This window comes from Colobus angolensis, unplaced genomic scaffold, assembly GCF_000951035.1.
Source record: "Colobus angolensis palliatus isolate OR3802 unplaced genomic scaffold, Cang.pa_1.0 Scaffold98, whole genome shotgun sequence".
In the NCBI taxonomy this organism is placed as follows: Eukaryota; Metazoa; Chordata; class Mammalia; order Primates; family Cercopithecidae; genus Colobus; species Colobus angolensis.
In genome coordinates, this window is record NW_012123820.1 from 4,322,769 (window position 1) to 4,350,017 (window position 27,249).

Genomic DNA, 27,249 nt, shown 5'->3' on the forward strand with positions numbered 1-27,249 from the left:
GACAAATACCGCATGCTCTTACTCATAGGTGGGGGCTAAAATATTTGATCTTGTGGACATTAGAATAGAACAATAACAGAAACTGGGAAGGGAGGCTGGGGGAAATGAAGAGATGTTGATTATGGGTACGAATATACAGTTAGATGAGATAAATAATTTCTAATGTTTGATAACGGACTAGGGTGACTAAGCAACAATTTTATGTATATTTCAAAGTAACCAGAGGAGAGGACTTTAAATGATACTAACATGTAAAAATGATAAACACTCAAGGTGATGAATATTCCAAATACCCTGACTTCATCATTATACATGCTGTGAGTTTAAAACTCAAATGTACCCCACAAATATGTAAATTATTACATATAAATAAAAGGAGGCAAAAAGCAAAAACAATTAAAAAATTGAAAAATATGTGAGGATGATTCTATATATTCTCGACAAATTACTCTCCTAAATCTTCTGATATAATATTACCTCTGAGCAAATCTACATATCTGGAAAATGAATGTTGTAAAAAAGGATAAACATTTATTTGTTAGAAAAGAAATATTAAGCTTTTTAGGATTGAAACCAATTTCACCTAGCAAGATTGCATTTTCTAATACTATGAGATAAGACCCCAAATAAAATACCTTATTATTTGATGCTAATGAGGCATACTAAATAAAGTGACAGGGTAAAGAAAACAACACTGGGTCAGACACATTTTCCTTTAGATGTATAAGAAAAGGTTTTAAAATCTCACTATGAATGAGAGTGGAAATCTGATTAATACTATAAACAGACTCAAATCCTTTTACATCTGTGTTGTTATTGCAACAGAGTGAACACAAAACATAAAAACATGATAAAGTAATTTTTCCAGATACTGTCTTGGTTAAACTTTAGAATTTTGTTATAAATTCATGAAATACAGTCTACCTCAAAGGAGGCCCACATTGGACCACCCCTAGTAAGATGACTAAATTAACAAGATAATGCATTTATAACTTGCTTCCTTGTTCATAAAATGCTTAAACATACATTAATATTTCACTTGATTCTCAAACCAAATTTTTGAAGTAGGTAGGCACTATTATCCATTTTCAGATTTCAAATTATGTATGTGCTCATTGAAAATTAGTGACTGGGGAAACTGAACTTCAAAACTTGGTATTCTGACACCAAAGCCTATGGTGTTGCTGTTGTATCACCCTGACAACCCTAATCGTGAGTCAGAGGGCCCCTGACTCTGTCCCTCAGGATTCAGCAGGAACAGAAGATGAAGGTTTCACACAGTAAAGTGTCGGCTAGACAATCGTATTTTCTGTCACGTAACTTCATGAAGTCCAAGGGATCAGAACCTCATCTCATCTTTGTTTTCTTCAGAGATCCAGTATAGGCTCTCACATTCAGAAGCAAAACAGTAGATCCTAAATTTTAACGTGGTTTTGAGGCCCTTTGTGACTCATGCCTGTGGAGACAAACTTGACTAAGGTGAAACCCACAGTTTCACAGATGCATTTCTGCCATGAGTATATTGCGTTAAAAAGAATGCAAAAGAAAGAGGATAGAAGTCCCTGAATAAGGCAAAAACTTGCAAGCGATGGGGTTAAGGACATATTACCCCAAAATATGTCACCTTGGCATTTGAGAAAATAGCAGAGGCAGGAGTTACTCTCTGACCTTCTCCCAGCCTCCTTCCCTGAAGCAAGGTCATAAGACCCACATCTTAGAAGTACCATTCCCATTCCCGGAAATAACAAATATTCTTGTCTGTGAAGACCCAGTGACACGGAGAAGAATCTGTACAAACCTGCCTTGCTAACCCACTTAGTCCAATCATACCTCTCCATGACTATCCACTTCTCCATTAAACCTAGCATAGAATACACATAGGTTTACCTGTTCTTCAGATCTTCATTTCTTTATGAAGTCTCCCACGTCACATTAACTTTATAGTAAATAAACATTGGTGATTTTTCTCTTGTTGACCTCTTTTTTTTAATAGGGGCCTAAGCCAAAAACCTAGCAATGGGTGAGAAAAGAAATCTTTTCTTCTCTACAAGCCTGTTTCCTTGTGCATAAAGTAGGAGAAGAGGATTGAACCCATTTAAGTCAAAAAATTATCTGATTCAAAAAGTACATTGGCCTAATTGTATTCATAAGCAATAAAAGAAGTACTGTACACATTTCAAGCTTCTGATTTTGTTTTTTAAAATAGCATTACCTTTGTGTGCAATGAAGATATGTAACAGTACAAATTTTAAATATATTTTGCTGTTATCAGTTTACTGTTTATTATTAGTTTACTATTTACATGATTATATATATTGTTGCAAATGCTCTGTGTTTTCATAATTCTTCACAAGTGTGGGTCCTAGTCAATGCAATGGGACTTTCCCATTGGACCTATATGGAAAGCCACATAATTTTTTGTATTGTAAGAATGTACGATTTATACTCCCATACAAATACATACAGAACTACTGGCCTATCACTGAAGAATATCTAAAGGACTATCAATCAAGTTCTCAGTCTGCACCCAGCATAAAGAAAATTCCTTTTTCAATGAGAACTCTGAAGAAGCAGCCTTTTCATTGTTACTATTTCAATATCACTGTGGGAGGCAATGCTTGGGCACTGACTGGGAACTACCTCCATAAGCATATAAATAAAGTAAGAGGTTTTTAAAGAACTTTCTAAGAGGATTTGCAAAAACAGACTTTCGGGGAATGAATATTACCTTCAATTTCAATAGGAGGCCATGTTATCATAATAAAAATAAGCTATTGGATCTTCTCACATATAATTTTAAGAGTTTTAAATAACAAAAGGCACTTAATACATCCGAAGATTAAATTACTGAGAAATCACATTTATTTTTAATCTTAAAAATTAGTATTTTAAAAGACATTTTCAGTGAACAGAAACAGAGTGCTATATTCAAGAGGAAAAGCTTAAAAATAAGAATTCATTATTATTTTTATGTCCTTCAATTTTTAAGTTAATATGTCAAGAACAGCACATACACACATTCTTTCTACTAAACATTGTAATAATTATAAATCAGTGTGATTCAAGAAATAACAGTTCTGCTTCTAAGTTTGGCTTAAATGGTAGAATATTTTTAAAATCCAGTTTAGCATATTATTCTTTTTAAAGTTCCTTTAAGAAATCTCTCAAAATAGATTCTTATTATACTGAATTTAACATGAGTAACAAATGAGTAAAAAGGAGTTTGCAAACTGACAACTTGTTTATAGTTTTTACAGATAGAGCTTAAACTAGTCAGGATCTTACAAAACTTCTGAGAACTTAGGAAAACCAAATAGGATTTGTGTTGCTTCTGTGTAAGCAAATCTTTGTAAATTTGTTCTTGTCTCTTTGTGACAGATGATGGCAAACAGTCAAACAGTACTTTTCCCTACCAGGGTGGCATTTCCTGGCAGCTTAATCACCCATTTTTAGGGTATTCTTCCACTCATAGAGATCATCTTGTCTTCAGTCTTCCTCTTAGCAAGAAAAGTGAACATCTCATTTTCATTAACTTTTTTGTCTCACCCCAACCAGTTAAGAGTTGATGGTGAAATATTAGACAACTGAGCAAATAGAAATCAGTTTTGATCTCTAATGCCTAACCTTTACTTGGCCCTTAATACTGCCTTGCAATTTTACACTCCTATAGTCAACTCACTCTCCTATATTCACAATAATTATTTCAAACTTCTACTCATCTCTTATACTTTCATGACTTTGCATCCTCCCTTAAAAAAAAAAAAGCATCAAGCAAAAAATTTCTTTAACCCTTCAACTTCCTGCACCAAATCAATGCTACAACTCCCCTATATTCTTTCTGATCTGTAAAAATGGAGGAAATGTTTCCTCTTATATGCAAAGTCAGTGTCTCCACTATTCTGCCATTTATTCCTTTATATATTTCCAGGAATCTTATACTTTTTGCTCAAATTTTAACTGTTTTCAGTAAGCAAAATATTCAAATGTCTAAAATTTCAAAAATTACAAAGGGATTATGACAGAAAATTTCTTTTTTATTTTTAGCCCCAGTAATCTACCTTCTCTGAGGGGCAGGTCTCCTGCCAGAGATATTCTATGCACACCTAAGTAAATCCATATAAATATTTTTTTCTCAAGCTTAAAAAAAAAAAAGCAATGCACTTTATACACTGTGGTGTATCTTGCTTTTTTCACCTAAAATATACCTTAGACACAATATTAATTCACAAAGTATTGATTCATTCTTTTTAAATTGCATAATATAAACTATGAATGTTGCATAATTTATTTAATCTGACCCTACTGATGGACATTTACATTGTTTCCAAACTTTTACTATTATAAGCAACATTGCAATGAGTATTTTTGTACATTATTTCACATATCTAAAAATATATTTACGAGTTAAATTCCTATTAATGGGATTACTTGGCTAAAGGGTAAACGCAATTTTAATTTTGATAAATATTGCCAAATTATTCTCCATAGACATCAAACCAAATGACAGTCCCACCAAAAATGTATGAGAGTGTAGGGGCCATGAGAAACCTTCCCCTTTGCCCTCTGAAGGTTTGCTGAAAATCACTAAGAGGCAGACTAATAGGAGAAAAGGTATATAAAATTATTTGATTACACTTTTATGTATATGAGTGCTTTCAGAATGAATACCCAAAGAAACAGGGAAAACTGTCTATTTTTATGCTTAGGTTAAATGTAGTATGTACATGTAGAAATATGACTGGACCCAAAAGATATGATCTAATGCTAATAGATTGAATGGGGAAACCCAGTAAGGTCTGTCTGCCTAGATTCTTGACCTCTCAAGCATGCATTTCTTCCTTCTAGATATGGGGCAGGACCCTCTCTGGAATGGAAGTCTTATAATCCACAATCAAACAAGACAAGTCAGATAATTTCTTTATGGTCAATTTTTACACAGAAAATGGGGACACTGGGGCAAACTGGAGTAATATTTTTAAGTTTTATGGCTGGTTTTAGGGGAAAGGGGCTCTGGTTTCTGTGATCTGCCTTGGGAAAGATGGATTCTAGTTTCTGTGGCTAACCTCAAGGAAGAATGAAAGGCCAGAGACAGGAGGATAGGAGAAGGTCAAAGAAACACCTTTGCTTCTGAGGTTACTCCTGAAGCCTTCATTTTGGGGTGTTTTCTAAGCCCCAACAAGCAGTAAAACTCACCCAACACAGGGCCATCACAATGGTTTTGCTGATTTCATAATATAATTTTAATTAACATTTGGCCTATTATAAGATTGAGCCTCTTCAAATATTTAAAATCCATTTGTGATTCCTTTTCTCTGTTCACATCCTTTTCCTATTTTCTCATGTTATATTTTTAGAGAATTGAATTGTAGACATTATTTATATGTAAAGATGGCTTTTTTAATGTGTGTTGTATTTTTTTTTTTTTTGCCATGCAGGAAATTTTTTATAATCAGATTTATTAAAGTTTTACTTTGATGGATTCTGGTTTTTGTTACATACTTGGAAAACCCTTTTTTAATCCATGATTACAAAAAACCTTATGGTTTCTTCTATTACTTTTGTAATTTATATTTTGAAGTTTTCTTCAAATAAATTTTACACATTTCTTGTTAAGATCATTTCTAGGTATTTTATCATTTTCATTGGTATTGTAAGTGGACTTTGTCTTTTATTAGATCTCCCAACTTGCTGTTGTTTCAATATATGAGGGCTGCTAATTTCTGTATACAAATTTTTTAGTCAGTCACCTTACTGAATTCTGATCTTAAAAGGTATTTAGTTAATTGTCTTAAGATTTTCACAAATATAATTATATTACCTGCAAATCACAATAATCTAAACCTCTTCCTTTCTCATATTTAAACCTCAAAATTCTTTTTTCATTTTCTATGTTTGGCATCCTCAGAATAACGTTAGACAATACTGTAATAGTAAGCACTATTGTCTTGTTACTCAGGTAATCTCACATCTTAAAACACCTTCTAACTTCCTAATATTATTAGCTTCTCCCTACTTGCTAGATCTTTCTAATCCTGAAAAACTCTCTGTGGATGTCATGCTGACTTTTAGTCACTGCTGTCTCACCTTTCTTTTAAATGTCTTGGAAAAGTTATCTACAATTGACCCTTGAACAACATGGGTTTGGACTCCATGGGTTCACTTATATGTGGATTCTCTTCTGCCTCTGCTAACTTTGAGAAAGCAAGACCAACCCCTCCTCTTCCTCCTCCTCCTCCTCCTCAGCCTACTTAATGTGAAAATGATGAGGATGGAGACCTTTATGATGATCCACTTCCACTTAATGAATAGTAAGTATACTTTATCTTCCTTATGATTTTCTTAATAACATTTTCTTTTATCTGGGTTAGTTTCTTGTATATCATACATTTAACGTACAAAATACATGTAAATCAATTATGTTATCAGTATGCCAACAGTAGGCTATTAGTAGTTAAGTTTTGGGAAGTCAAAAATTACATGTGGAATTTTGACTGTGCAGAGAGTCAGCACCCCTAACTCCTGCATCATTCAAATGTCAACTGTATTCTTTTTCTTCTCAAATTCTCATCTTCCATTTATTCCACCATTAGTTTCAACCTAGCTTCTGTTTCCATTACTAGGTAGGTCAGGTGCACTGGCTTGTAAATAATGCAGCCCTCAAGAAAGTCTTTTGTGGTGGTGACAGTTGCAGGGAAACTGAGTTTCAGAAGTGACCATGGCAGCAGTGTAAAAAGTGGTGTCTAATGAATAGTTCAAGTCTTCTCCCTGCTGCCAAATGTGACAGCTAGTGTCCACTGGCTGCATCAATAGTATCTTCTCTTGATTACTTCTGCAACATGGTTTTGGGCATTGTTTCTCACTGCTGGACTCTAATGTGGCTTACCACACCTTTCAGAGATTTAATAAATTAACTAACTTCTTTTTAAACAAATTCAGTGTCTGTTTATATTAGCAACTGTTTGGTTTCTGCTACTTGCTCTTGCTGAGATTACCAGTGTATTCATTCAATCATAGTATTCAACATAATTATTTCCTCTTTCTAGAAATATTCTTGTCCCTCTGTTTCTATGATGCTACATTTTAATTTCCTTTTTCCCCTCTGGCCACTTTTCATTTTCTTTTTCTGGCACTACCTTTTCTTCAGCATGTCATTTAAATATTCCCATTTCTCAGGATTAGACCTTATTCTTCCACAATATGCTCATGTCCTAACAGATCTCATATATTTACATGGCTGGAAATATAATCAATTTGCTGATGACTTCTAAACTTACTTCCCAGCATAGATTGATGTTAGGAGTTCTACATCTACTTACATAACTGTACTCAGCATAGCTGCTTGTATATCTCATATGCAACTCGAACTCAAAGTTATGATACTTGCCCCTAAAATTGTCTTATCTCAGTGAATTACCTCATCATCTACCCAGTGCTCATGTCAGAAATCTTAGAATCATCCTTCACTTTTCCCATCTTACCCCCTAAATCCAACCAAGCCCCTAGTCCTATCAATTTCTTTTCAGCTCTGTCAACTTCTCCACTTTTTCACTTTGGATCTAACTACCATCATTTATTATTTAAATTCTTATATCCACTCTTGAATTCACTCTTATTTTCACCAAATCCATTCTCTCTATGGCAGTCACATTGCTATTTTTAAAAATGGGAAACTGATGATATCTCTTCTCTATTGCAAATCTTTCAATGGGTTCCCATTGCTATTACAATGAAATCCAATATACTTCATACAACCCATAAGAATATCCTTTACCTGGTCCCTTTTGATCTCATTGGGCTCTTACTCCATTATTCTATCCTGTATTAGTCACTGTACATCCGGAAAAACAGAATCCAAGAACCATTTCAATGAATGAAATATTACCTGGAGATCAGGAATCTGTTATCCCCTTCCACTAGCCTTTATTTCCCTTTGATATGTTGGAGGCACTGTGCCTATTCCTGCTGCCTTGTAACAGAAATTAATATGAAATGTATTTACCAAAGACTTAACAAAATGTAGTTTGAAAGCTTTCAGCTCCTGTGATTGAGAGGGGATCAAATAAAAGGCACATGTTCCTACTCTAATTTTTCAAATTAACCAAACTTGGCTTTTAAACCACTCTATCAAGACACACACACACACACACACACACACACACACACACACACACACACTTTCCAAAGGGTTATCCTTTGAGTCTTAGCCTAAACAACAACAGTTCATCAACAAAGCTATTTTTGTTTCCAACATATTAATTTTGTTCCGTCCGTATGTATCCTGTGGTACCCTGTGCCTTTCCTCATAACATTCATAAAATTGAGACTAAATAATTAAATGATGATATTCATTTAATATCTACCACTCATGCCAAACTGAAAAGTCATAGAAATGAAAGACATATATGCCTTATTCATTGCTACAACTCCACTGGATGGAGCATGAAGATGTGGAATAAATACTTGCTGAATATATGCAGTGTATCTTCTATTAGAGTATGCAAAAGGGCAGTTCCTTCATTTATTGTTAATAATCTCTTCAGCAACAAAAACTGCTTGGAATGGTTATTTTACCATAGACAAAAGAGTCCGTTTCTCAGGGATTTCTCTTATGTTATACAGAAATTTACCAAAAAGTGACATATTCATTGTGATGATTAATTTTAGGTGTCAACTTGACTGGACTAAGGAATACCCACAGAACTTGTAAAGCAATACTTCTGGGTGTGTTTGTGAGGGTGTTTCCAAAGGAGACTGGCCTGTCAGTCAGTGGACAGAGTGGAGAAAATCTGCCTCCATGTGGGCAGGCACCATCAAACTGGCTGGAGGCCCAATAGAACAAAAAAGGACAGAAAAAGATTTCCCCTATCTCTCTCTTGGAGGTTGGATGCTCTCCTTTCTCTGTCCTTGAACATCAGAACTCCAGGCTCTCCAGCCTAAGGACTCCAGGACTTATACAAGTGGCAACGCCACCTTGGGTTCTCAGGCCTTTGATGTCAAACTGAGAATTACACCATCCACTTCCCTGGTTCCAAGGCTTTTAAACTTATACCGAGCCATGATGCTGGCATTCCAAAATCTTCAGCTTGCAGATAGCCTGTGGTGGGATTTCTCAGCTTCCATAATCACATGAGTCAATTCTTCTAATAAATCCTATCTATCTATCTATCTATCTATCTATCTATCTATCTATCTATCTATCTATCTATTATGTACCTATCCATTTATCTATAAATCAATCATATATCTACCTATTTACCTACCTACTTACCTACCTATGTATCCTATTGGTTCTATATCTCTGGAAAACCCTGACTAATATAATTGTAATGGAAGCATGAATGCCTAGATATTTTTCAATAATCTAATGTATTTCACATTAATTTAAGTAACCATGAAGATAGTTATGAAAATAGACAGGAAAGGAGTCCAAAAAAAAAAAAAAGGAAAAATTAGAGAGCAAAGATTCCCTCTAATCTTGAGGTTCTAGCATATCTAGTTATAGTAACACAACAAAATCTGTGAAAACAGATTTTCACAGATTTGAAGACAACAAAACATAAAAACAATGGAATCTGTAATCTTAGCACATTGGGAGGTTAAGGTGGGAGTCCAGGAGTTAGAGACCAGCATGGACAACATGGCAAGACCCTGTCTCTACAAAAAATTTAAAAAATTAGTTGGACATGGTGGGGCATACCTTGGTATCAGCTACTGGGAATATGAAATCAACAAAATCTGTTTACCCAAATATTCACATACATTTTATGCCATAATGATATTTTCAAATAGTGAATGGCAACAGCTGAGCACTAAAGTATTTCATTATGAAAGAAATAGAACTGATTCCCTTGACAAGCTGGCTGATAGTGCTCCAATTTAATTCTATCTATTAGGTCAACTCCTTCGGCTCTTTATTCCCATAACAAAAAGACTCTAGGGTAGAAGAGGGCAGCTGAGCTATCAGTAGTCTGTTATCTTTGAAGCTGGGTTCCTGATTCTGAAATTAGATTTTAGGAATTCTAATATTCAGTGTTGGGTCTATTTTTAAGAGGTGAGTTATATCTATGCTCTTCCATCTTCAGCTGCTTATAATCATTTATATGTTCTGATTTGTGGGGGAGGGTGGAGATAACGCTACAGTCAACGAACTTTGAAATTATTGCTGAGAGAGAGGAAAGGGTGACAAGAGAAGTTACATTAGTGTTGGTAGAAAAGCTGAGGACAGACTGGCTTGTCTGTCATAATATAAAAGAATCTTGGAAGATGTCTGGAGTCCAGGGTCTAAAACCCCTTGTGGCCTTGGGAACAACAAGCACTGTGCCAAAGAGTGGAAGGCTGCCCTGCCGCATCACAAATCTAAGCCCAGGGCATAACATCCCTCCTGGCTTGGATGGAATCCAAGGCTCAGGGCATAAAACCCCTCGTGGCCTCTGGAATATGCACAGACTTGTTGGTTGCTCTCTCAGGCTCATAAACATGTTTTCCGTTATCTCAGGTAGCAGAGCATATTACATATGCATCAAAGAAAATGCTAAACCATCACAGCTACACTTGATGCACCACTACCTGTCTACCACCACGTCCTCACATCTCACCTGTTTACCCCCACATCCACAAGTCCTCACCACCTGCTTCTTTGATCAACAATAAATAATGTGGGCTTCCAGAGCTCAGGGCCTTTGCAGCGTCCATACCAGCATTGGCCCTCTGGATCCACCTTATGTACTCTTAACTTTTCTTTTCTCAATCCTTTGACTCTGTCAGACTTTGTAGCCCCAATGGCCTGGTGTTGGGTCTGATCATCCCAACACATTAGAAGGCAATTGATGTAGTTCATCTAGGAATGCTTTTTTCTCAGAGAAATAAGAAGCAGTGTTATCCAATGAGAGTGTACACGCTAAGGAAATGGATGGAGGCTTGAGGAGAAAGGGAAAAATGTGAAGCAGTCACTGCAAAGGCTTCAAAAAGATGACTATAGATTCTTGCATAGCTTTGAGAACCTAAAGAGAAGTTTGACACCATGAAATATCAGGAATTATAATTGGCACCTTGTTGAGATTTTATGCAGCTACTCCTGATAGGTATGGCAGGAGTGCTGAATGCCATTAGTGAGGGTTAGCAAGGCACACAAGGGCTGATGAGCACGTTATTGAAAAGTTTACTATGAAGTCCAGTCTGAATATAAAGGAAGAAAAGCTAAATGCGAGTAATGGATTTGGAGATAAGTATTAGAAGACAAAAATTGGAAGACAAAGATAAATTTAACAGTGATGATAAATTGGTAGGGAAATAGCAGGCTAGGATAGAAAAAAACTCTTAAATGAGAAATTCCTACTGAGACTAGAAGTTCTCAGGAGATGGAAAACAATGATTTTGTCAAGGACTTCAAGTAGAAGCAGAATTTTAAAAATAGACACAGAAGTCCAAAGGTGGGGGAGGGGGGTTGTTGAAGAAGGGCTACAAACAATGGTCGAGAAGTAGATTACCCAGTCCTGTTTCAAGCAACATGTGTTGAAGAAAGTGGAATAAACAGAAGCTTTCTTTTAGAAAAGGCTGCAGAAGATCTTAAATTTTAAAGTAAAAATTCATGTTTCATTTAGTTTGAGAAGGTAGACTGAGATGTTTGTTTACGGTGGAACAGTGTCCTAAAGGGTCTTATGAGGAAAACAAAGAGACTACTTAGGAATGGAGCGGGCCTAGGGCCTAGGGAAGCAAGCTAGATAAGGTAGTCAGAAATAAACAGAATTTTGATTTCCCAGGCAAGATGGCCAAATAGGAACAGCTCTGGTCTGCAGCTCCCAGTGAGATCAACACAGAAGGCGGATGATTTCTGCATATCCAACTGAGGTGCCCGGTTCATCTCACTGGGACAGGTTAGACAGTGGGTGCAGCCCACAGAGGGTGAGTTGAAGCAGGGTGGGGCGTTGGCTCATCTGGGAAGTGCAAGGGTTGGGGAACTCCCTTCCCTAGCTAAGGGTAGCCATAACAGAGCGTGCCAAGAGGGATGGTGCTATCCAGTCCAGTTACTACGCTTTCCCCACAGTCTTTGCAACCCACAGACCAGGAGATTCCTTCGGGTGCCTATAGCACAATGGCCCTGGGTTTCAAGCCCAAAACTGGACGGCCGCTTGCACAGACATCAAGTTAGCTGCAGGAGTTTTTTTTTTCCTACCCTAGTGGTGCCTGGAACACCTGTGAGACAGAATCGTTCACTCCCCTAAAAAGGGGGTTGAAGCCACGGAGCCAAGTGGTCTAGCTCAGCAGCTCCCACTCCCACGGAGTCCAGCAAGCTAAGATCCACTGGCTTGAAATTCTCGCTGTCAGCACAGTAGTCTGAAGTCGATCTGGGATGCTCAGGTTTGGTTGGGGGAGCGGCATCTGCCATTACTGAGACGTGAGTAGGCGGTTTTCCTCTTACAGTGGAAACAAAGTCCCCAGGAAGTTGAGACTAGGTGGGACCCACCACAGAGCCACAAAGCCGATGTACCCAGATTGCCTCTCTAGATTCTTCCTCTCTGGGCAGGGCATCTCTGAAAAAAACGCAGCAGCCCCAGTCAGGGACTTATAGATAAAACTCCCATCTCCCTGGGAAAGAGCACCTGGGGGAAGGGATGGCTGCGGGTGCAGTTTCAGTAGCCTTAAATATTCCTGCCTGCCGACATGGAAGAGAGGAGTGGATCTCCCAGACGTATAGATAAAACTATTCTCTGCCTGCTGACATGGAAGAGAGGAGTGGAGCTCTGCTAAGGGAGAGTCTGACTCCTTAAGTGGGTCCCTGACACCTGTGCCTCCTGACAGGGGGGACACCTCCCAACAGAGGCCGACAGACATCTCATGCAGGAGAGCTCTGGCTGGCATCTGGTGGGTGCCTGTCTGAGATGAAGATTCCAGAGGAAGGAGCAGGCATCAATCTTTGCTGTTCTGTAGCCTCCGCTGGTGATACCCAGGGAAACAGGCTCTGGAGTGAACCCCCAGCAAACTCCAGCAGAACTGCAGCAGAGGGGCCTGACTGTTAGAAGGAAAACTAACAGAAAGCAATAGCATCAGCATCAACAAAAAGGACATCCGCACAAAAACTCCATTGGAAGATCACCAACAGCAAAGATCAAAGGTAAATAAATCCATGAAGATGAGGAAAAACCAGCGCAAAAAGACTGGAAATTTCAAAAATCAGAATGCCTCTTCTCTTCCAAAGGATCACAAATCATCACCAGCAAGGTAACAAATCTTGATGGAGAATGAGTTTGACGAATTGACAAAAGTAGGCTTCAGAAGGTGGGTAATAACAAACTCTTCCGAGCTAAAGGAGCATGTTCTAACCCAATGCAAGGAAGCTAAGAACCTTGATAAAGGGTTAGAGAAATTGGTAACTAGAATAACCAGTTTCCAGGAGAACATAAATGACCTGACAGAGCTGAAAAACACAGCATGAGAACTTCATGAAGCATACACAAGTATCAATAGCTGAATGGATCAAGTGGAAGAACGGATATCAGAAATTGATGATCAACTTAATGAAATAAACCATGAAGACAAGATTAGAGAAAAAATAATGAAAAAGAATGAACAAAGCCTCCAAGAAATATGGGATTATGTGAAAAGACCAAACCTACGTTTGATTGGTGTATCTGAAAGTGATGGGGAGAATGGAACCAAGTTGGAAAACACACTTCGGGACATTATCCAGGAGAACTTCCCCAACCTAGCAAGACAGGCCAACATTCAAATTCAGGAAATACAGAGAACACCACAAAGATACTCCTCAAGAAGAGCAACCCCAAGACACATAATCATCACATTCACCAAGGTTGAAATGAAGGAAAAAATGTAAAGGGCAGTCAGAGAGAAAGGTCGGGTTACCCACAAAGGGAAGTCTATCAGACTAACAGAAGATCTCTCTGCAGAACACAACAAGCCAGAAGAGAGTGAGGGTCAGTATTTAAGATTCTTAAAGAAAAGAATTTTCAACCCAGAATTTGGTATCCAGCCAAACTAAGTTCATAAGTGAAGGAGAAATAAAATCCTTTAAACAAGCAAATGCTGAGGGATTTTGTCACCACCAGGCCTGCCTTACAAGAGCTCCTAAAGGAAGCACTAAATATGGAAAGGAAAAACTGGTATCAGCCAATGCATAAACAAACCAAAATGTAAAGACCATCCACACTATGAAGAAACTGCATCAACTAATGAGTAAAATAACCAGCTAGCATCACAATGACAGGATCAAATTCACACATAACAATATTAACCTTAAATGCAGATGGGCTAAATGCCCCAGTTAAAAGGCACAGACTGGCAAATTGGACAAACAGTCAAGACCCATTGGTGTGCTATATTCAGGAGACCCATCTCACATGCAGAGACACACACATAGGGTTAAAATAAAGAGATGAAATAATACTTACCAAGAAAAGGGAAAGAAGAAAAACAGCAGTAGTTTCAATCCTAGTCTCTGATAAAACAGAGTTTAAACCAACATAGATCAAAAAAGACAAAGAAGGGCATAACATAACGGTAAAGGGATCAATGCAACAAAAAGAGCTAACTATCCTAAATATATATGCACCCAATACAGGAGAACCCAGATTCAAAAAGCAAGTTCTTAGAGACTTACAAAGAGACTTAGACTCACATACAACAATAGTGGGAAATTTAACACCCCACTGTCAATATTAGATAGATTCATGAGACAGAAAATTAACAAGGATTTTCAGGACTTGAACTCAGCTCTGGACCAAGCAGACCTAATAGACATCTACAGGACTCTCCACCCCAAATCAACATAATATACATTTTCTCAGCATCACACAGCAATCGTTTTAAAATCAACCACAAAAATGGAAGTAAAACACTCCTCAGCAAATGCAAAATAATGAAAATCATAATAGTCTCTAAGACCACAGTGCAATCAAATTAGAACTCGGGATTAAGAAACTCACTCAAAACCACACAATTACATGGAAACTGAATGACCTGCTCCTGAATGACTACTGGGTAATAATGAAATTAAGGCAGAAATAAATAAGTTCTTTGAAACCAGTGAGAACAAAGACACAATGTAACAGAATCTCTGGACACAGCTAAAGTAGTATTTAAAGGGAAATTTATAGCACTAAATGCCCACATCAGAAGGCAGGAAAGATCTAAAATTGACACCCTAACATCACAATTATAAGAACTAGAGAAACAAGAGCAAACAAATTCAAAAGCTAGCAGAAGACAAGAAATAACTAAGATTAGAGCCGAACTGAAGGAGATAGAGACACGAAAAACCCTTCAAAAAAAAAAATCAATAAATCTAGAAGTTGGTTTTTTGAAAAGATTAACAAAAGAACACTACCCAGAATAATAAAGAAGAAAAGAGAGAACAATCAAATAGAAACAATAAAAAATGATAAAGGGGATATCACCATGGATCCCAGAGAAATACAAACTACCATCAGAGAATACTATAAACACCTCTCTGCTAATAAACTACAAAACCTAGAAGAAATTGATAAATGTCTGGACAAATACACCCTCCCAAGACTAAATCAGGAAGAAGTCGAATCCATGAATAGACCAATAACAAGTTCTGAAATTGAGGCAGTACTTAATAGCCTCCCAACCTAAAAAATCCAGAAGGATTCATAGCCGAATTCTACCAGAGGTAAAATGAAGAGCTGATACACTTCCTTCTGAAACTATTCCAGACAAAAGAAAAAGAGGGACTCCTCCCTAACTCATTTTATGAGGCCAGCATCATCCTGACACTAAACCCTGGCAGAGAAACAACCAAAAAAGAAAATTTCAGGCCAATATCCCTGATGAACATCGATGCGATAATCCTCAATAAAATACTGGCAAACTGAATCCAGCAGGACATTTTAAAGCTTATCCACCATGATCAAGTCAGCTTCATCCCTGGGATGCAAGGCTGGTTCAACATATGCAAGTCAATAAACATAATCTATCACATAAACAGAACCAATGACAAAAAACACACGATTATCTCAATAGATGCAGAAAAGGCCTTTGATAAAATTCAATACCCTTCATGCTAAAAACACTCAATAAACCAGTTAATGATGGACTGTACCTCAAAATAATAAGAGCTATTTATGACAAACCCATAGCCAATATCATACTGAATAGGCAAAAGCTGGAAGCATTCCCTTTGAAAACTGGCACAAGACAAGGATGCCCTCTCTCACTACTCCTATTCAACATAGTATTTAAAGTTCTGGCCAGGGTAATCAGGGAAGAGAAAGAAATAAACAGTATTCAAATAGGAAGAGAGGAAGTCAACTTATCTCTGTTTGCAGATGACATAATTGTATATTTAGAAAACCCCATCATCTCAGCCCAAAAACTCCTTAAGCTAATAAGGAATTTCAGCAAAGTCTCAGGATGCAAAGTTAGTGTGCAAAAATCAGAAGCATTCATATACAGCAATAATAGAGAGCCAAATCATGAGTGAACTCCCATTCACAATTGCTACAAAGATAACAAAATACCTAGGAATACAACTTACAAGGGATATGAAGGACCTCTTCAAAGAGAACTACAAACCACTGCTCAAGGAAATAAGAGAGGGCACAAACAAATGAGAAAACAGTCCATGCTCATGGATAGGAAGAATCAATATCATGAAAATGGCCATACTACCCAAAGTAATTTATAGATTCAAAACTATTCCCATCAAGCTACCATTGACTTTATTCACAGAATTAGAAAAAACTACTTTAAATTTCATACTAAACCCAAAAAGAGCCCATATAGCCAAGACAATCCTAAGCAAAAAGAACAAAACTGGAGTCATCATGCTACCTGGCTTCAAACTATATTACAAGGCTACAGTAACCAAAACAGCATGGTACTGGTACCAAAACAGATATACAGACCAATGGAATAGAACAGAGGCCTCAGAAATAACACCACACATCTACAACCATCTGATCTTTGACAAACGTGACAAAAACAAGCAATGGGGAAAGGATCCCCTATTTAATAAATGGTGTCGGGAAAACCGTCTAGCCATATGCAGAAAACTAAAACTGGACCCCTTCCTTACACTATATGCAAAAATTAACTGAAGATGGGTTAAAGATTTAAACGTAAGACCTAAAACCATAAAAATCCTCGAAGAAAACCTAGGCAATACCATTCAGGACATAGGCATGGGCAAAGACTTCATGACTAACACACCAAAAGCAATGGCAACAAAAGCCAAAATTGACAAATGGGATCTAATCAAACTAAAGAGCTTCTGCACAGCAATAGAAACTATCATCAGATTGAACAGGCAACCTACAGAATGGGAGAAAAATTTTGCAATCTATCCACCTGACAAAGGGCTAATATCAAGAATCTACTGGGAACTTAAACAAATTGAAAAGAAAAAAACACACAAGCATCAAAAAGTGGGTGAAGGATATGAACAGACACTTCTCAAAAGAAGACATTTTTGCAGCCAATAAACATATGAAAACAAGCTCAACATCACTGGTCATTAGAGAAATGCAAATCAAAACCACAATAGGATACCATCTCTTGCCTGTTAGAATGGCTATCATTAAAAAGTCAGGAAACAAAAGATGCTGGAGAGGATGTGGAGAACTAGGAATGCCTTTACACTCTTGGTGGGAGTGTAAATTTGTACAACTGTTGTGGAAAACAGTGTGGCGATTCCTCAAGGATCTAGAACTAGAAAAACCATTTGACCCAGCAATCCCGTTACTGGCTATATACCCCCAAAATTGTAAATCATTCTACTACAGACACATGCACATGTATGTTTATTGCGGCACTATTCACAATAGCAAAGACTTGGAACCAACCCAAATGCCCATCAATGATAGACTCGATAAAGAAAATGTAGCATATAAAGACCACACAATACTATGCAGCCATAAAAAAGAATGAGTTAATGTCCTTTACAGGGACATGGATGATGCTAGAAACCATCATTCTCAGCAAACTAACATAGGAACAGAAAACTGAACACTGCATGTTCTCACTCATAAGTGGGAGTTGAACAGTGAGAATATATGGGCACAGGCAGGGGAACATCACACACTGGGGCCTCTCAGGTTGTGGGGGGCCAGGGAAGGATAGCATTAGGAGAAATACCTAATGTAGATGACAGGTTGATGGGTGCAGCAAACCATCACGGCACATGTATACCTATGTAACCAACGTGCACATTCTGTACATGTATCCCAGAACTTAAAGTATAAAGATAAAACAAATAAATAAACTGAGTTTTATGTTAAGGTTCTTGAGTGTTGGTCAAATAAGGAGATTGGGGGATGGATTAGTTTTCTACTGCTGCTGTAATATTAACACAGATTCAATGGCTTACAACAACACAAATTTATTATCTTATAGTTCTGTTGGTTAGGAGTCTTAACAAGGATATCACTGGCCAAAATCAAGGTATGGGCAGGGTTGTACTCCTTTCTGAAGGATCTAAGGGGAATATGTGTCTTTGCTCTTTTTTTTTTTTTTTGAGATGGGGTCTTGCTGTGTTGTCCAGGCTGAGGCGCAGTGGTGAGATCTCAGCTCACTGCAGCCTCAACCTCCCAGGCTCAAGTGATCTTTCTACCTCAGCCTCCAGAGTAGCTAGGACCACAGGTGTGCACCACCATGTTCAACTATTTTTTAAAATTTTTTGTAGAGACGGGTCTTGTTATGTTGCCCAGTCTGGTCTCAAGCTCCTGGACTACCACCCTGACCTCCCTACATGCTAAGATTACAGATATGAGGCACTGCGCCCAGCCTGCCTTTTCAGTCTTCTAGATACTGCCATATTACTTGCCTCACTGTTCCCTTCCTCTATCTTCAAAGCCAGTAACCTGTTTCTTACTGACCATTCTTCTGTGGTCACATCTCTCTTACTCTTGTCTTTTACCTTCCTCTGACTTTTAAGGACTCTTGTGATTACATTGTGCCCAACTGGATAATCCAGGGTAATCTCCCTATTTTTAAGGTCAGCTGATTAGCAATCTTAATTCTATCTGCAAACTTAATCTCCTTTTGCCATATATTGTTCACAGGTTGGGGGATTAAAATGTAGACCTCTTGGGGAGTGTTATTCAGGAGGTAAACTGCAGAGGTTTGTAAACAAAAAAGAATGATGCTGAATTAACACAGTCTGGTTAATGTAAGTCAGACTTTATCAGAATTGGTTTTTGAGATTTCAACTGGATTGTTGGCAACATAAGCCTAATAAAAATTCCACTCCCAGGCTGCTCCGATTGATATGCAATTTCTAAATGTATGTTTAAAACACTAATACAGCTTGGGTAACATAGTGAGACCACTCATCTCTGCAAAAAATTAAAAAATGCCAGGTATGGTGGTGCATGCTGCTAGTCCAGCTACTTGGGAAGCTGAAGTGGGAGGATCACTTGAGGTGGGGAAGTTGAGGCTACAGTGAGCTGTGATGGTGTCACTGCACTCCTGCCTCGGTGACAGAGAAAGACCCTGTCTCAGAAGTATAATAAAATACTAATATTAACATTACTGATAATAAAACTACTCCCACACCTAACATTTCTTGGGCTTTATGTATTAGGCCCCTTTTAAACTAATTATATGAATTAATTTTATCCTGAAATATGGTGAGGAAGAAACAATCATTTTCCCTATTTTCACATGAGGAAAGTAAGACAGTAACTTGTCCAGGATTACAAGGTGAGGATTTGAACTGCAACCCAGGCAATGTGGCTCCAGGGATTCTGTCATTACATTATACAGACTCCTTCTATGTGTTTCTCTGGGTTGGGGGGCATGGCGTGTCTCATGAATATCTGTTTTGGGTTAGATATCAAAGGGTACAAGTTAGACACAATGTTTTAGGAGATTAATTAGGGCAGGATCTTTTGAAACACCCATGGGGGAAGAAGTGGTTTTTTACCATACTGAACCTACACAGACACCAGGCTTCTTTAGTTCAGGTCAATCTAAATACAACAGCAAAACCATCTACTCTTTTCTTTTCCCTCTCTTCCTCTCTTCCTTTCGACAAATATTTTTTGGTTATTGACAATGTTAAAACAAACTGTACTGGACATTACATAAAGCTGGTTAACTCAGACATGAGACTCCAAGGAACAATATTTAGTGGAAGTAAATGATAAAATCTGCCCAAAACTTTGCTCATTAATTTATAAAATCATAATTGCATTATTGTAAACCTTTGTCATTTGTGTTTTCCACCCCTATTTTCTTCTCTATGTTCTGTCTTCTAGTATCTCTCTGCCTCTACTCATATTTTCATTACCTTCTTTGAGTGTTGTTTTTCATCACTTTGCTCTCGTGTCTTTTGTTTTTTGTTTCTCTCAGTTGTCTAGATTATTATCTCCTAGGTAGCCACACCGTATATTGAACCCACTCTGGAAATAAACTATTTTATTTTAAAATACTAAAATTTCCCTGAATTAATTTTCTCCTTTCCAACTGCTTTATCACTTTATTTCATCCATGAATGAAAGTTCAGACCTTCATTCACTCTGCTCCTTATAACAAGTTTTTTACTAAACTCCTGCTTATAATTCTCCCAAATCCCCTGACAATATATCCGTCTTCACATTTTTCTCTGACTTTTCTAGCAAATCGAATCTTGTCATTCCCCTACTCTAAATTCATTTGTTCTCATGATCGGCCAGATAAAATCCAAAGTCCCTTACAAGGTACAAACAATCCCTACCTACCCATCCAACTTCATTTTTACCTTATCTCCCAATTCCCCTTTGTGTGGTACTCTCTAGCAGCACAGGCATGCTTGTGGGTTACAGAACACATCACACTCATTCATGCCTCTGTAACCTTCCATCTATCATTCTCCTATTCACTCTGCTGCTTTTCCTCCATCCATATGTAAAATTTCTAGTCATTCTTTAAGACTGTTCAAATGTTATCTGTGCTGTGAAGGATTCCCAGTCTGATTTAGGCAGACCTGAGAGTCCTCCTCTGCTCTCTCACATACTGTACATCCCTCCAATGTTTGCAAGAATATTGACATTAGCATTTGGAATCAGGACTTGGGGTTTTCTATGTCCAATACGTAACATAGACTCCAGTACATAGTAGTTTAATCATCTTTATTAAAGCTACCTATTATTTAGCCTACCCACCATAATGATAAAGTATAGCTCTTCTTTCTGCCTGCATATCAGTTTCTCAAACTATATTTTTTGGAACACCAGCACCTCTACAGGAGTTGTATACTACGAATAGAGTTAGGCTTTAGATAGTTATGTAAAATGTAAGTTTGTTTTTATTATAAGTTTAAGAGAAAAGTCCAAATTTTCTTTTCTCATTTTTTAAATTTCATTTGTTTGTACTGATACATAATAGATGTACATATTTGGAGGGGGGTACATGTGACAACACATTCATGTAATTTGTAAAGATAAAATCAGTATAATTGGGATATCCATCACTTTAAATATTTGTTTTTTATTTCTGCGAGAAACATTTGAATTATTCTCTTCTAGTTATTTTGAAATACACTATAGATTATAGTAAACTATAGTCACCCTAGTAGCCTATCAAACACAAGGTCTTATTTCTTTTATCAAATTGTATATTCCTTTCGTTTTTAATTTCATAATAATTCTCAAGTGCAAAGTTCATTTAAAAATCACCTAAACCATCTAAAATGAGAAATTTATGTTTGTTTTACCATGACCCGGATGAGGAGCAACAACAAAAATACAAAGCATACGTATATATTGCTGAAACGACAACATAATTACCTCCAAATTTACTTCTTTCCAACCCATCTCTGCTAACCTGGATTACTGCCAATGAAAGAATAAATTTTGCTCATTTGCCTTGTTTTTACTTACATTAATTGATGGAGTGATGTTGGCTCTGTGATTTTAAGCAGTTCATCTTAGCAAAAAGTAATTGTTAGAAGGGAAGATTTGGGGAAATATTCACTGAAAAACAAGTTGAGGTCCAATTAGGAATACAGAAACTATACTATGTAACCAAGGGAATATTATTTAAATGTTACACAGGGATGTGGGGATGGTTCTCCAGACCAAAAAGGGAAACACTGTGGTGACCCATAGATATAAGCTGTGGTAAGCTGTTACTACCCTTAGAGCTAGGAGGACAAGGGGAAAAGGTTGTGTTATTAGAACTCAGAAGTTTAGAGGAGCCATCCTTCTTATCTGGGGCTTGGACCTCCGAGAAGTAGAAACAGCCTAGCTGGGGCTGGTACTTTTGAGGAGTCATGAGGACTCTGGGACTTAGAGTGTAAAAGAAGTGGGAGACTGGAATCAACAGCTAAAGACAGGATGACAGGTTATTATTGCTGAGGTGATGCTGATAGCAGGAAGCAAATGGAAAGGAACAAGTCCCTTTTCTCCTACTCCAGGAGTCCACATTTTCTCCAGTAACCTCTATTGATAGAACCTGTCAGGAAGCCAGTTGGTAAAGGAGATACATTGTTTGCAGAGTCCTAGCACCAGCCTTACAAAACCAGGGCAGAACTATGAATATGAAGTGGAGAGATAATAGTTTAATAAACAGCACTATCAACAATTATATCAAGAGTGTTAAGCAATGGTCAGAGTAACCACCTTCCAGCTTAAAAAACTATACACGATCAATCCTATGTTCAAAACCTTCAAGAAGTATAAACCTCTACTGAATGAGACACGCAGTTGAGTACGGTATGTCATAATAATCATTTAGTCATCCAATTTGGAATCTATATGGCAGACATTATTCTAGGTACTTGGGGTTTTTGTTTTGTTTTGTCTTGGTTTTGGTTTTTTGCGGGGACAGGGTCTTTCTCCAGCTGCCTAGGCTACAGTACAGGGATGCAATCTTGGCTTACTGCAGCCTTGACCTCCCGGGCTCAAGTGATTCTCCCACCTCAGCCTCCAGAGTAGCTGGGACTATACGAACACGTCACCACACCCAGCTAATTTTTTTTGTATTTTTAGTAGAGACGAGGTTTTACTATTGATATGGTTTGGCTGTGCCCCCACCCAAATCTCATCTTCAATTGTAGCTCCCACAATTTCCACGTGTTGTGGAAGGGACCTAGTGGAAGGTAATTGAATCGTGGGGGCAGGTCTTTCCTGTGTTGTTCTCCTGATAGTGAGTAAGTCTCATGAGATCTGATGGTTTTATAAAAGGGAGTCCCCCTGGACATGCTTTCTTGCCTGCCACCACACAAGATGTGACTTTGCTCCTCCTTGCCTTCCGCCATGATTAAGGCCGCCCAAGCCATGTGGAACTGTGAGTCAATTAAACCTCTTTCCTTTATAAATTACCCAATCTCAAGTATGTCTTTATTAGCAGCATGAGAACAGACTAACACAGCCATGTTGCCCAGGCTAGTCTTGAACTCCTGGACCCAAGCAATCTGCCAGCCTCGGCCTTCCAAAGTGGTGGGATTTCAGGCAGGAGGCACCATGCCTGGCCTACTTGAGTCTTAACAGCGAAAATACAGATACTTGCTTGCCCTTGTGGAATGTTCATTCCAGTGAAAGGGAACAGACAGTAAATTAGAGACATGTCAGATGGTAAGGGCAATGGAGAAAATAAAGCAAGTTAAGGGCATAGGGATTAGGGTGGGGGCAGCTCTTTCATATGATGTGGTCCTGGAAAGCCTCAATGATAAATTTTATCAAAGACTCAAAGGAAATAAGAGGGAGAAAGTCACATGAGCATACAGGGAAGATCTCTTCAGTAAGAAAGACTAGAATTTAATAAGAGTAAGGTTGTTGAATGTTTTGCAAGTGAATGGACTTTTCCGTGGTTCTGCAGTTTGTTTTTCATTATTTGCATAATTCTCTTCACAAAAACTGTGATCCTAACTGGGTAACATAAGCTTATTATCAAATACAGTACAAAGTTCAAATATTCTACAAAATATTGTTCACCTCTTCTACTAAAGGAAAAGCTATGCTTCCTCACACAGCAGGTTATAAAAAATTTGCTGATGTTAAGAAGAATTAGCTGAAGTATATCATGTCTTACCTCTCCTATAAAAATACAGGAAACTCCTTTGTTTCAGAGTCAGGTATGAAATTCTAATAATAGTCTCAAACCTTTCACTCGGATTATGTTAGCAAATGTAAAATGCCCAGCACTGTACATAATTACTTCTTTGTTAAGATGTCAACCTTTATTTTTTAGTTAAGAGTTAATGAACCTTGATAACTGGCAAACAATCTTTGAGCCAAAAGTAGGATGGACATCATCAGTACTTAACCCAAAACAATGAAACCATTGTTGCCATTAGGATTATGTTGCTTTCTGTTCAGATAATTTTTTTTCTGAAAAAAATGCATGCATACTTTGTTATTCAATGGTGTCAGAAATATTAATAAGTTAAGTATAATTAAGTATTCCTTAAACAGTTTGTTACTCAAACAATAAATGTGAACTTATCTATAAAGTTAGAGGACTAAAAATGGCACAGAAAGCAGTAATACTCTCATGTTAAAGGTTTTTAAAAAATTAAAAGTATTTCTGCCCTTGAAAAACATGAGTTGTATATGTAATGTAAAATCTTTTTCTGTGGCCAGTAAAAATTTCCAACAGGAAAGCCTGGGTGAGTATGTCTAAAATTCATTCATCTGAGAATGTAATTTAAGATTGGGCACTTTTATTATAGAAAATATAAATGTGAGTTACCTTATATTACTTTTTAACTTAAAGAATAATCTTGAGAGGTCAATGGTGTCCACTGGAAGGCAAGAACTTGGTTCTGGCAGGAAAACCACCACACATGGCTGGTAGTATTTGCAGAGCACTTAACCTCTGTGCCTAGGTTCTTGTAGCTGTCAAGTAGAGATAATAGTAATTGCTACCTTCCGTGGGAAGTGAGCTTGTGCTTTGACATCTTTAGTTGAAGATGCTGTATAAACACAAATTATTATTGTTAGAACACAATACATATATGCACATAAAACACCAGCATGGTGCTCTTTTAATGCTTATATAACATCTATAAATAATGCTCTTCCGTGCTCTCTCTTCACTTTAGGTCAGAGAAGATCATAGCAGACCACTATTCAATTTCCGTAAGTACGGAGGAAATATATTTGTTAAAGCTCCATGTCATCTTTTTGAGAACTAAACCTGCTAATTCCTTATGGTCTCGGTAGCAATTGCCCAATGGCCCCCACCCAAGTTAAGCCGTTGGTATCTTTTAAAATGTTGGCTAAATTCTTGGAGATGCGGAACCATCAGGGAAAACCTAGGGGAATGAAATTGGCTAGTGATATTAAAATTTTGGTTGTTTAACATTTAACTGAGTCTCAACAACGTGTTAAAGTGCTATCTAAACAGATAATTAGCTAGTGGCTGTGCAGTGGGCTGTCTAAATTTAGCAGTGAAATTAGGTTTAGGGGCTGAGAATATAGAAAAAGAAATTTTCTCAAGGGAAACGGTGGTGTCAGCACAGCTGAGGAATGTCACAATAGCTACATTTTGTCAATTATGATCATCATCAGGGGATCTCCCGGAGCGATGCAGGACAAGGTGTATTCATAAATGCATCTTGAGAATAGGTGATAGAAAACCTTGGCTGCAGGAGACAAGCTTACAGGGGACGACAAAGGCAGACAGGCACAGGGAGGGAGGGAAGAGAAAAGGGCTGGAGGAAAAAAGGCACTAGACTGAGCACTGGGAGACTGGATGGGAGGCAGAAGTTAAGAAAGAAAAAAGAGGTGGGCAGGGTGTAAAATGGCTTGCAGCCTTGGAGGTGAGTAAGGCCTTGTAATCCAGCGGGCGGAAGGTGGGAAGACCCTATTGACTGAAAGCCAAGGACAGCGTGGTCTTGGCCGCAAGCACGCATTAGTTTAGCTGCGACAGGCTAATTTTTGGGCGACTGATCCTTGTTCAGCTTTCCTACTACTGGAACACATTTATGGCTATCTCGTGGAGATGACAGGACCTACATAAAATTAATAGTGTCAGGCCTGCGGACTGGTGTCCTCTGCCTACAATCCGCCGCCCTACGCCGGACAGTCCAAATTGTCCACCCTCCTACTCCCCCCCCGCGGAACCGATGTGGCAGTGGCTCCAAGGTCAAGCCGCCGGTACTGTGCGAGGCGGGAGGATGGAGAGGGCAGGGCGGGCAGCCACCTGGGGTGAGCGAGGGTCATGGTGGACCACAGACGCTCTTCTTATAAAGGCAAATGTTTAATACTTCCCGAGGTCCCTTCTCTGCGATCAAAGGGAAACAGGCAAGAAAATAAAACTACACATACGAACATGCAAATGAAACAAAACCAAGGAAAAACACCAACGCACTCGTTGGGGGAAATCCATGGCCTCCTGTTGCCAGTCGCCTGGCGCGGAAAGTGGACAGCCCAGCGGCCAGTGAGAAGCAACAGCAAGAAAGCAAACCTTCTGAGACCCCTCTCCTCGCCCAGCTCAGCCGACCGTTCTACCAAGCCGCCCTCCCACAGAAAAGAGCAGGAAAAACGCCTGTGCAAACGTGCCTTGGCGAGCGGGGAATAAGTGGGCTGGGAAGAACGGAGGGATTCGGAGAGCACAGCTGTCCCGGGGAACAGGAAGGAGGAGAAAGTCTCTCCCTTCAGTCCCCCGCGCCCCAGCGAGGAGGAAGATTACTAGTCCAGCAGGCTGCGTCCGGCTTCCTACACAGGAACCTTTAGCATGGGCAACGGAAGGGCAGCCTCCTCCTGCTTTTCCCTCCCCACCCCTCCTCGTCCCAGGTCCCCGCCAGAGGGAGAGCGCCACCCGGGAGAGGCGAGGGCCGAGCGTGATTGTCCCGCAGCCCTCGCCTCAGTCAGCGCCGGGGCCTCAGTGGACCCGCTAGGGGTGGAGTGGGCGAGACCATTGGAAAGGCAGGGAAGGGGGGAAACCAGGCAGGAACGAGGGGCGGGGCCGACTAACCTATTCCAGATTTTCCTGTCCCTTTTAAAGCTCTGCTTTGGGAGAAACCCCGTTATCAAAGTGGATGAAAAGAGTTTTTTTTTTTTTTAAAGGGGAGGAGCATGTGTAGGAGGGCAGGGTGGGAGGAGACAGGGCTTGCGCCCGGGGATCAGACGGGAGCTGGAGTTGCGCGGGGAGGGCGGGCGAGTCGGGCGCCGGCTCTGAGGGTCGGCTTCTTTTCCCCCTCTCGCGTGGGGCGGGGTGGTGCGTTCCGAGTTCCCAGGAGTTCGAAGCGGGCGACAGGGCTTGCGCCCGGGGATCAGACGGGAGCTGGAGTTGCGCGGGGAGGGCGGGCGAGTCGGGCGCCGGCTCTGAGGGTCGGCTTCTTTTCCC

The 27,249-nt window shown here is 38.9% G+C and overlaps 1 long non-coding RNA gene across 1 annotated transcript; it reads right to left on the reverse strand.

Moving 5' to 3' along the window:
- Window positions 1-859: 859 nt before the first annotated feature.
- LOC105505071 lies at window positions 860-26,554 on the reverse strand. The gene is made up of 3 exons (XR_001000694.1): window positions 26,463-26,554; window positions 24,659-24,871; window positions 860-1,456 (listed from the first exon to the last, which is right to left on the reverse strand). It is a non-coding gene; the product is annotated as an uncharacterized LOC105505071 (long non-coding RNA).
- Window positions 26,555-27,249: the final 695 nt, after the last annotated feature.